The sequence below is a fragment of the Cavia porcellus genome, unplaced genomic scaffold (assembly GCF_034190915.1).
Source record: "Cavia porcellus strain 051 isolate PalLab524CR breed Dunkin Hartley unplaced genomic scaffold, mCavPor4.1 scaffold_26, whole genome shotgun sequence".
NCBI lineage: Eukaryota > Metazoa > Chordata > Mammalia > Rodentia > Caviidae > Cavia > Cavia porcellus.
In genome coordinates, this window is record NW_026947509.1 from 11,843,261 (window position 1) to 11,855,346 (window position 12,086).

Below are 12,086 nucleotides of genomic sequence, written 5' to 3' on the forward strand. Positions count from 1 at the left end.
GCAATACAGCTGACTGGAGGTACCTGGAAAGCTTCCTTCAGCACAGAGAACCCAAACAGCAAGCTCTAGCTGTTTCCCTGAGGCATGTGAGGCAGTGTGTCAGCACGGTGAGGTTACACAATGGCTTTTTAAAGAAGGGACCTGGATGCACGGCATCCATCTTCCCATTTCTCAAGCTTCAGTCTTGAATGAAGAGACATCATCATAGGGGGAGGGCTGCAGTAAGGGTTTGCAAGGGAAACAATTTAATACAGGAAACAAAATTTACAGAATTGTTTTATAACAGTCACCCAAAGAGTCAAACATGAAAAGTGCAGGAAATCGTGTCTACACACTAAACAGCCCAAAAAATCCAGCTGAGGGCCTAGATCCCATGGCAACATCCTGCATGAGTCCAGTTGAAGACCTAGAGCCTGTGACAATGCCTCATGCAAGTCTGTTTCATGGATCTGCACTGGGAAGGCCCAAAGCCAGAAAGTCTATGCCAATGGGATGGAGGATCTGTGCCAGTAGGTTGAGGGTTCTGTACTGTAGCCAGGAAGTGATACTCAAAGAAAGGACAAGGGTCCCTCCAAAAAGTACCGCAGCCATCCTCAGTGACAAGGTCTTAAGCTCCTCCAACAATGAGAACAACCCAGTTCACATCGGGAAGCCAGCATGACAAGCTTCTCCTGGAGAATGAGCAGCACACATCTTCTGCTCCAGAGCCAGGTAGCGGTAAAGACTAGAGCTCCCCTAAAGTGAACCACAGCCACTCTCAGCAACAAGGTCCCGAGCTACTCTGACCATGAGAACAGCTGAGTTTATATCAGGAAAGAAGCCTGACAGCTCCCCCAGGAGAACCCATGGCAACAGGAGAACCAACAGCACCACACAACAACCACTCTTCCTCTACGGGTCTCCTCTTTATCTTGACAACAGTCCTCAGGCGGGCCCTCCACACTCAGCACCACGCTGGTTCAGTTCAGCCAATATCACAAGTTGACCACCAGTTGTTAGTCTGCCACGGCGGGGAAAGGGAAAGCAGGGGACAGCCACAGTCTCCAGTCATACCACGAGCACCAAGGTCTAATGCATGCAGTGCCGACTACTATACAGCTGGCTCAGGCCCTGAGCTCAGTCTGGGTAGCTGCCAGCTGACCACGCCAGCGACACTACCCCAGGGAGGGCTTGCCCATGCCGAACCATCCACAAACCAGGCCATTACCCCAGGGAACCACGTTAGTCCCTGCACACATGGGGTCCCTGAAGCCCCACTGCCAAGCCACTTTCCTTACCCTTAGGAAGCACTTGGACTACTCAACAGAGGGGCTCAGCTGCAGAGTCACCATAAAGCAGTCAGGTACCCCAACTACCTTCTGTCCCAGGAGGAAGCCAGTCACCCAGGGTGACTTGGCCCCCACAGATCTAGAGGAGCAGATAAACCGTTCTCCCCGTGTATCTGTGACCCGCCTCTGCGAGCAGCCAAGCAGCCTTTCCTGGGTAGCTTGGGCTGTTCAGGTCCTTAGAAATAATCAGACCCCTCCCATCCTCTTGTGGCCTTAAGAAGCACTTGAGGAGTCTGTTCTGAGAAGCCCAGTCCATGAAGGCCCTCAGGAGTAGAGGCTCAGCCATGCTGACCCAGCTCAGCAGAACCAACCTGAGCAAGACAGTCCCTGGGGGTCCCACAGAATCACCTATGCAGCCCTTAAATACTGACAGGCACTGCCCTGTGACCATGCACACAATACCACAACCATGTGGGTCCACCAGGATGGCTCTGCCCTCACAATGCCTTGGAAAGTGACAGATTCCCCACGCCCACTGCCACACATGCATTGTGCAGAGCATCCCAGAAACCTGCCCACGTAAGGGAGCTGCAACCCAGCTGGTAGTAGAACCCCATAACCTCTGCCCCCCAGCCATGAGACATTTGCGGATATTGTCAACACTGAGACCAGCTGAAGGAGCTACCTGGATGCCACACGAAAGTGCCCTGGAACAAAGCCAGTGCAGTCTCTCCAACAACACCATGGGACACATTGCCAAGAAAATCCTCTTGCTGTGAGAGCCACCTTACGTAATCAGCAGAGGTAAGTGACCCACAAATACCAAGATGCACCAATACCAAGATGATGACACAAGAAAAAATAAACCAAGGAAATGAGACACTCCTGAAGGAACACAGCAGCACTCTAGTGGACCCAAAAGAAGAGGAAATCAATAAGTAATCTGACAAAGAAGTCAAGAGGATGATTTTAAGAAAACTTCATGAGATTCGAGAAAATACAAACATCCCAACAAGATTAAGAAGACAATTTGTAATACGAAAGAGAACTTTAGCAAAGAGATATACTTCACAGAAAAGAACTATTTATAGTGCCATAAAACAACAGAACTCAATACATGAAAAAATTTATTGAAAATGCAGTTAGGAGCCACAGTGGCAGAAATGATCAGGCAGAAGAAAGAATTTCCAAGCTTGAAGACAGGTCTTTTGAAATAGACGAGTCAGGTTTTTGTCTCGTGTTCTTGTGGAGTTTACATTTCAGTGTGGAGGGCATAAGAAGAGATGGAGGATTCCTGGCTCGCAGGTAAATCCCCTGCTACCTTCTCATAAGGCAGAGAAAAGAAAGAGCCGCGTAAGAGTAAGATCACTGTGCTTTTTCTTAGAAATATGTGAATTCTATTGTTATCCCATCCTTGTCTTTATGGGTTTCTGCTTTTTAATTATTTATTTTTACTAGCGCTTGCAATAAGAATGTGTGCACTGTTGGCAGTTGGTACCCATACATACCACATCTTAATCCTCTCTACTGTCCCTTCTCCCCTCCCTTCCCCCTTCCCTCACTCTATCCCTGAAACTCCTTCCCACCTCGCCCTTTTCTACCCTGTATCTTTCATTTTGCTGGTTATATTATTTATAAGTTGAGTTTCCCATACAAGAAACCTTGTATATTTAACCTTCAGTGTCTGATTTACCCAACTTGACATGATAGTCCCAAAATACATCCATTTCAGTTGACTCCAAAATATATCCATTACAAATGACTCAAGTTTGTCCTTTATGACTGCAGTAGTTAAAGTAAGAAGAAAAATTAAAGCAAAAAACAAAGTCTTTGGGACTTAGCGGGCATCATTAAGAGAACAAATTTATACATGATGTTTCAGGAGGAGTAAAAAAAAATAGCATAGAATATCGTTTCCAGGAAATATTTAACTTGCTGGAACTTTACAAATCAAAAAGATGATAAAGACGTCCAAGTCCAGGAAGTTCAAAGTTTCCCTAATAGACTTAAACAAAATGAATCCTCTGAGGTGTATTAAAGTCAAACTGTCAAAAGTACAAGACAAATAAAATTCTAAAAATAGAAAGTGTCAAGTTACTTAAAAAGGAATCCCGAGTGGACTAAAAGATTTCTCTGTAGAAATCTCACAGACAGGACAAAGTGGTACTTTTAAAGTACTGAAAGAAAACAATTTCCAACAAAGAACATTCAGCAAGACTATTCCTCAGAAGTGAAAGAGAAATAAAGACCAAGACAGGCAACAACTGAGGAAAATTATCACCACCAGATTGGCCTTGCAAGAAATGCTTAAGGAACCCCCACACTAAACGCACAAGGATATTAGTACCTTCATATTAAAAAGGACAAAACTCAGTAGAGCAGATATACAAAAGAGAAAGAAAAGAGTAAGAAATTCATCAATACAGAAAACCACCAAACAACAAAGATGAATAACAGAAGAGAAGGAAAGAGAAAAAAAGAATATATAAAACAACCAAACAAAAGTGTAATAGAATGAAAAGTATCCGTGTTTACTCATCAACTTTGATTATAAATGGATTAAATTTGCCAACTAGAATATATGCAATAGGATGATTTAAAAAAAAAAAACTAGACAGTGTGATACACTGAGTTAAAGAACCTCAGCTCACCACTAAAGACTGGGAGGGGAAGGACTGAAAAAAGATAGACCAAACAGAAACCCAAATTTTTCAGAAAAAGTTATATTTATATCAGAAAAACTAGACTTTCAATAGAAGGCAATATAGAGACAAATATGTCACTATATAATAATAAAGGGGTCCATTCAACAATAAGAGGTAACAAGTGTAAATAAGCTCATTAAATTCATATAAAACAAAATTAAATTTAAATGTACTTCAATACAACAGTAATGGAGAAGTTCTGTCTCAACCGTAGACAGAACATTCAGACAGAAAAATCAAGGTAACAGGATTAAACTATATTAGAAAGATCTAATAGGCATTGGTACATTCTAAATATTAATCACTTGTCAGATGGATAGTTTGGGAATGTTTTCCATTCCAAGTTCATGGAATGTCTTTCCATTTCTTTGTATCCTCTTCAATTTGTTTCATTTGTGCTTTGCTATTTTCATTGTAGAGATTATTTACTTCCACGGTTATACTTATTCCTAATATTTATTTATTTGTGGCAGATCTAATAGGCATTTACAGAATGTTCCATCCAATAACTGCTCAGCATACATTCTTTTCATCAGTACATGGAGCATTCTCCAGGATCAATCCAAAAAACAAACTTAGCAAATTCAAACAATTGAGGAAATGATAGCATGTATTATCTCTGATCATAAGAAAATATGGCTAGAAAGAACTTTAGAAACCATACAAATACATGGGAATTAAATATCATTCTTCTAAATGACCAGTGAGTCAGTGAAGAAATCATAAAAAGAAACTAAAAAATTTCTTGAAACAAATGAAAATGAAAACACTACTCGATGCAACTTATGGCATATGGTGCTCATTTCGGCAGCACAAATCCTAAAACTTCGGGCATACAGTAAAATACCAAGCTTGGGAGTAAGACATGCCTGTACTGAAACCATACAAAGATTTCAAATAAATGATCTGATGGTGCAAGTTAAGGAACTAGAAAGCGAGATTAACCCCAGCCCTAAATAAATGGAAGTAAGGGAATAACAAGACCAGAGGAGAAATAAATGGAGTAAGAAACAAAATAAGATATCTCAGTGAAATTAGTTGATTTTTTAAAAGAAAAGATAAATAAAATTAGCAAGTGAGTAGCTAGACTAATCAAGAAAAAGAGGGTGAAGACTCAAAGTCTTCATTACAACTGACACCACAATAATATCAAAGAGACCCAAATTTTTCAAAGATTCTTAGATTATTATCAGCTATAAACCCACAAATTTGATAAGCTAAAAGAAATGAACAAAGTCCTGGACACAGAGCGCTTGCTAAGACTGAATCATGAAGAAATAGAATACCTGAACAGACCAATAGTAAGCAGCAAAAATGGATCAATGATTAAAAAACAAAACAACAACAACAACAAAACAGAAAAATCTCCCATCAAAGAAAGGACCAAGACCAGATAGCCTCATTGCAGAATGCTAGCAAATTTTAAAGTTCTTAAGTTACTAAAAGAGGAGGGAATTCTCCCAAACTCATTCTATAAAATCGACATTACCTATTTGAATACCAGACAAGGATACAATAAAAAGAGAAATATTCTGCCCATCTATATAACATAGATGTAAAAATTCTTAAAATATTAGTACATTAAATCCAATAGGACCTCAAAAAGATTACAAACCATGGTCAAGTGAGATCTATCCCAGGAATGCAAGAATGGTTAAACATATACAAAATTAAAAACTAGTATATCACATCAGGCAAATGAGGCTAAACAGTATACAATCCTCTCAATAGATACAGAAAAAGCATTCAATCAATTCCAACATCATTTATGATTAAAACCTTCAAAAACAGGTATATAAGAAATGTACCTTAATACAATAAAGATACACCAAACTCACAGCATATATCATACTTGGTGTGGGAAAGTGGAAATCATCTCCTCTAAGATCCAAAGCAAGAGAAAAGTGTCCATTTCCATCACTCTTAGCACACTGAAGTATTGGACTTAGTCATAGAAATAAGCAAAAGTAGAAATAAAGGCCATCTAACTAGGAAAGGAAAAGGGAAAGTTGTCCCCGTTCACAGAGAGACAATTTTACATCCAGAAAAACCTAGAAGTCTCCACCAAAAAAAATCATTAGAACTGGTCACAGGTTACAAAATCAGCACATAAAAATTACTGGCATTTGCCTTCACCAATAACAAAATTTCTGCGACAGAAGTCAATTTCCTTCGTAATAGCCACAAATAAGTAAATATTAGGAATAAATATAACCATGGAAGTAAATAATCTCTACAATGAAAATAGCAAAGCACAAATGAAAGAAATTGAAGAGGATACAAAGAAATGGAAAGACATTCCATGAACTTAGAATGGAAAATATTCCCAAACTATCCATCTGACAAGCGATTAATATCTAGAATGTACCAAAAATTCAATTCAGCACCAAAAATGCCCCAAGTAGTCTAATTTTAAAGCCAGCAAAAGTTCTACATAGACATTTCTTTTTAAAAAGGATAAAATAGCCCAAAAATATACTAAAAAGTGTTCAACATCATCAGTCATCAAGGAAATCAGATTAAAAAAAAAACAATAGCATCTCATCCCAGTTAGAATAACATCAAATAAATAAATAAATGCTGGAAAGGGTACAGATAAAAGATAACTCATATTATGGTTGAGAATGTAAGTTATACATTTAACATTACATTACAGAAAAGAAACATTACAGAATAAACATTACAGAATATTGTATAAACATTACAGAAAATTGTGTAGCACTTCTTTTAAAAAAAACTCTACAGGTATTATGTGATCCAGCTATCCCATGGCTGGGTGAAATATCCCAAGAAACTGAAATCACTATTTCAAAGAAAATCTGCACTCATCCGATAAGTGCGGCTTTGTTTACAATAGCTAAGATATAGGTCAACCCAGGTCTCCATCAACACATGAATGGTTAAGAAAATGTGGTGTGCATGTACACAGTGGAATATTATTAATCCATGTGAATGAAATTCTGTCATTTGCAGCAAAATGGATGGAACTGGAGTACATTACGTCAAGTAAAGTTATGCACAGAAAGAATGATGATGTGTGTGAAATTTTAAAAGTCGATCTCAAAGCAGCAGAGACTAGCACAGGGGTTACCAGAGCCTGGGAAGAATATGGGCAGGGAAGGGAAGGAAAAGAACGGGCAATGGCTGCAGGGGTTAGCTGGACAGCAGGCGTAACTGTACAGCAGGATAACTGTGGGTTATTGAAATATTTCAACATAGTACAGAGGAGTTTTGAATGTTCCCAAATGCAAAGAAATTATATATAGTATGTCTGAGGTCATAGATATTCCAATCACTCTGAAATAAACTCTACACATTGGAAACGTGTATTAAAATGCCATACTGTGCCCCATAAATTTGTACAATTACTATGTGTTGATTAAAAATAAAAACATATTTTTAATAGTCAAGCAGGATCCCACCATACGGAATCTTGGAGGTCCTGGCTGCCACCCCACTTCCTCTACTGGCCTCTCATCTCCTGCCCACCTACGGCTCACCACCGCCCATCCCAGCGGGCAATGGCCCCTCACCCGTGCATGGTTCCTTCCTGCTACCTCCACTTCTGTTTACACCTTTCCCTTTGCTTGGAAGGTCTTCTCCTATTCATTCAGAGCACTTCGTTAATTTCAAGGTCCTCTTTCTCCTAGAAGCATTTCCCAACAGCTCTGCCCTAGGACTTAGCCTTCCCTTCAGCTCATGTGCCCAGGGCTGTGCTGTGTGCAGTATAAATTATTTCATGTATCAATGAGATTTGCTCGAAACACAGTGAATGTTTAAAATTCATTATGGTACAAAATGCATTGCCATGGAAATCATAAAATCATCCCCCATGCTTTGGACATACTCATCCCATCTTCTTCTCGCTTTCTGAAAGCAGACCTGGAAGTCATCATTCACAAGGTTCATGGCTGTATCAGTGTCCTGCAGTGATTCAAAACATTTACCTTTCTGGTTGTTTTTACTTTGAGGAAGAGCTAGAAATCACATCATGCCTTCTATGAATGAGTTGAGTGAGGATACCTTGTAATGTTTTTGTTTGACAGAAACCTCTATAAACATTTTGAATGATTCAGGACATCAAAGCAGACACGAAAAGACACTCACAAAAGAAGACCTCCAGAGAACCAGCAGCAGCTCCTGAGATCCACGCCATGTTGGAACTTAGGACGCTGTGAAACCAAACAATCAGGCTGCCTCCCTGCTAAGCGATAGTGAACCTACAAAATTAAAAAAAAAAAAAAAAGAAGACCTCCAGAGCTGCTACGGAGAGTGGCTAGCAGGATGAGATAGAAACAAGGGGGAATATTTTGCAGGTGATTAATTGGCAATGTGTTTTTTACTGTCATAATTTTTAGGTTAGGCATTCATTGCACTTTTTGAACACACCTCTGTGTGTGCATCTGATTTCCTAGCTGGGTCACTGACTTTCTGGAAGAACATTCTCTTACTCAGACCATGACAGTGGCCTCCTGACTAGTCTCCTGCTTCTTATCCTAGACTCCTCAAAAAATCTGTCCTCAGAACCAAAAGATGTTAATGTTCAAAACACAAATCAGGGCATCTGCTTCCCCAGCTAAAATCCTTCCAATAACTTGCGGCATTCCTTGAAATAAAATTTAGTCCTTCCGCCTAACTGTGGGCAGGCCCTGTCTGCTTCTGCAGCACCCAGCACCTTCCCCCTGGCCATGCCCAACCACAGTAGCCTTCCTCCTGCTGTCTGAGTACCTAAATGCCAGTGCCCTGTTGGATCCCTGTGTCTGTGACACTTGTCCTCCCACCCACCATTGCCAGGCTGAGCCTCCCGTTATTTCCCCTCCCACACTCACTCCCACACCTCCACAGTTGGCTTCTCACGTGCTGACATTTTGCGCATCACTTCGTGCAGCTGTGCTGTTCCCTGGCTGCTTGGTTGATTCAGTGTCTGCTTCCTCACTCTTTTTAAGCACTTGTTCATCAGGTGCTTGTTCACCCTCAGGTCTATAGGTCTAGCACCATGGAAACTCTTAATTAATATTTCAAATTAGATAATCAATAAGAAATCCCAGGGAATGCTCACTGTGGGTAAAACCTAGTGACATATTGAGTGCTAAATCAATATCACTAATTACAAAGCAGCTAAAACAGTGGTTGTAAACTCAATCCCTCTTGTCACAAGAATAAAGCAAAACGATATCCACATACAAATGTGAATATCAGCTCAGTGCCCATCTTTTAGCCCACTGCTGGAGACCTCAAGACACAGTCATTCTCCATACCATATGGCCAGCAGAATGTTAAGAAGGCAGGCTGGGTGATATTACAGAGAACATGATGACCTGGGGCAGAGACCCTGGCTCCAGGCGTGGTTCTGCCCTGGTTAGCTCTTTTTAGGGGTGATCTCTGTTTCCCCATTTGTAAAAGTAGAAGAAGAGCCCTTGACCAGCCAGCCGTGTCCCCAGGAATATCAGTGGACTAGACTGACCCTTCTGTGTGGGAATTAATAGAAATGGGGATGGGGACACATCTGGGAAGACACTTTTCCCCTGGAATTCTCTCCACTGACATTCTCATAGCCTGAAGGACACTTCTAGAGTTTAACAAATGCAGCTGAGAGTAATGTGGGGATCCCAGGCCTCCTTGGAGGCTTTGGATGACTCAGGCCTGTGTCCCCAGTGGAGGAATGTCACATACCCAGGAAGGAGGTCTCTGGAAGCATCAAACCTCCTCTGCAGCCTCCCTCCTCTGCCAGAAGAGGCCAAACTCAGGCTAGCCTTCTGCAGCTGCTTCTCAGTGTTCCTGATAGGACCACAAGAGCATCCTGCCTCTGAAACCTCCATTCTTTCCAAGGATCCTCTGTGTCACTCAACACAGAAGATAGTGGGGATGACACGGGAGCCAGTGGGGACAACGAAGAAGCTGGTGTAGATGACCCCTCCCCCATACTGCCCATGACTCCAGTCAAGGTCAGTGCATCTCCTGCAGGTCCTTACTCTTTACAACACTTCCTTCCACATGGTGTGGGCTTTAAGAGTTCAGGGAGATGCTGCTTTGAAGGCAAGGGCATGAGAGATGAAACCACCTCCTATGGTCTGTATGTTGGTGTCTTTCTCAGACCTGTATGTCACAACCTGACACCCTCATGAGCTGGATTAGTTTCCTTCCAAAGCAGACCTAAAGGAACTTGCAAGTCTTTTCCACCCTGTGCAGACCCTCAGACCATTCCATATGAACAGAACAGACCTCCATCGGATGCTAGATCTGCTGGTGCCTTGACTAAGGACTTCCTAGCATCCAGAACTGTAAGCAGGAAACTTCCCGCTGTTCATAAACTTAGTCTAAGGTGTTTTGTGATGAGAGCAGGAAGAGAAAAAGCAACATCTATTTGGTGAAGATTTCTCTCTCTCTCTAGTTGATGGTAGAGAAGAGATGTTCCGTGGACTCTAGGATTCAGGCGATTTGGACTTTTGCCTTCATATAGGATGACTTCTAACCCCACACAAATGAGCATTTATTTTTTGAATGATCTTCAGAGATGGGGCCTTCTCTAGCTCGCAAAGATTCCTTATGTCTGAACACTTTGAAAATCCAAAGGTCTCCTGCATAATCACAGTTCCAACTGCTTTATGTTAAATCTGTTCAATCTATTCACTTTTTATTTATCAAATGCCCCCACATACAATGACCAAATGTTAGATTAGATTCATTTCTCTTGCAGAGCCATGGATGGCAGTTGCACATCATCCACCTTATGAGAACCCTTCATCGTAGAGGTTTCTTTCCAGAAAACTCTCTCCAGCCTTTCATCCTTACCCAGCATCTAGGAAGCTGGATGCTTCCTTGGATATTTAGAATATGAATCCAGAACTTCCCGCCTTCTTGTCTACTGCCACCCTCTTATGGAGCATTGACTTATCCCTTTGGGTGTCCAGCATGGATGTGGCCCTCAATAAATATTGTCCTATTCCTCATACCATTTCCTTTCCTTCTCGGGGCTCCATTGGTCTGGCAGCAGGTTCCAGAAAGCATAAAGGCAAACCTTTTCCTTCATACATACATCTGATGGGAGAAAGCTGCTGGAGAGCTGGTTCATTGCTGCAAGTTTCCTAGATTGCAAGCACAGACATCCAAGAAACCCAGCATGGACTGCGGCACTCCCAAAACACCTAGTGACTCAAGACCCACCCTGACTCATGAGAACAGGAAGCCTGGGGACTGGGGTCAGCAGGCACACACCCGACACCCTCCATAGACGGAGTGTGGGAACATCTACTGGGTCAACAAGGCCAGTGTGGGAACCTTACAGGCACAGGGGAGGCAGGGGGCAGAGACTAGGCCATGTGACCCTGCACAAGGCCACCACCAGGACACGCTCAGTGCCTGCCACTTCCTGCCCACGTCCCAGGAACTTGTATCACCTTGCTCTTAGTTCTGAGCTGGAGTTGCTGGGAGGGAAAGGAAGGAACCACAAAGCCAGAGGATTAAGAGCTTGGGGCCTCAGAGGGATGGTGGCCTTCCCCTCATCCGTCTCACTCTTTTAAGTTGGAGTCTCTCCCGCCACTTTGCTAATAATGTAAAGTATCAGCGAAAAATTGCAATGCATGCATTTCATTTGAGTTTTATGGCCCTAACAGACAGCATTAGATTACAAAAGAGGACATTTTTCTTCTCAGTTTTAGCTTATTCTGATGATTTATGATTAGATACAGCAAGAGTTCATAAACTTCCCTGACCTGCTGACAGTTTTTACAGGCTCCCAGATTTATTTCCAGCTCCAACTTAACAGCTTTCATGTGACTGATATTCCCAGCGTCGCGGCATGGCTGAGCCAGGGGCTGAGAGAGTTCCTCTAATCTCCATGTTACTAATTTAAATGAAGTCTTGGTCTGTTGTTTAAAAAAGACATCAGTCATCCTGGGGAGGTTTACAGATCCTCTTGTAATGTAATGTCAGCCCCTTCTGAGATATGAGGTTTATAAAGCCTCCTGATGGTGAGTGTTGGCAGACTGGCCAAGGTCACCGCGGATGGCAACGGTGATGGAGGAGGGGAAGGCTCTTCAGAGGGGAGCCAAGAATTCCAAAGGAAGCCTGTTCTGGGGAGCAGGATATGACTGCAGAGGGAAGAGGCTGCCTG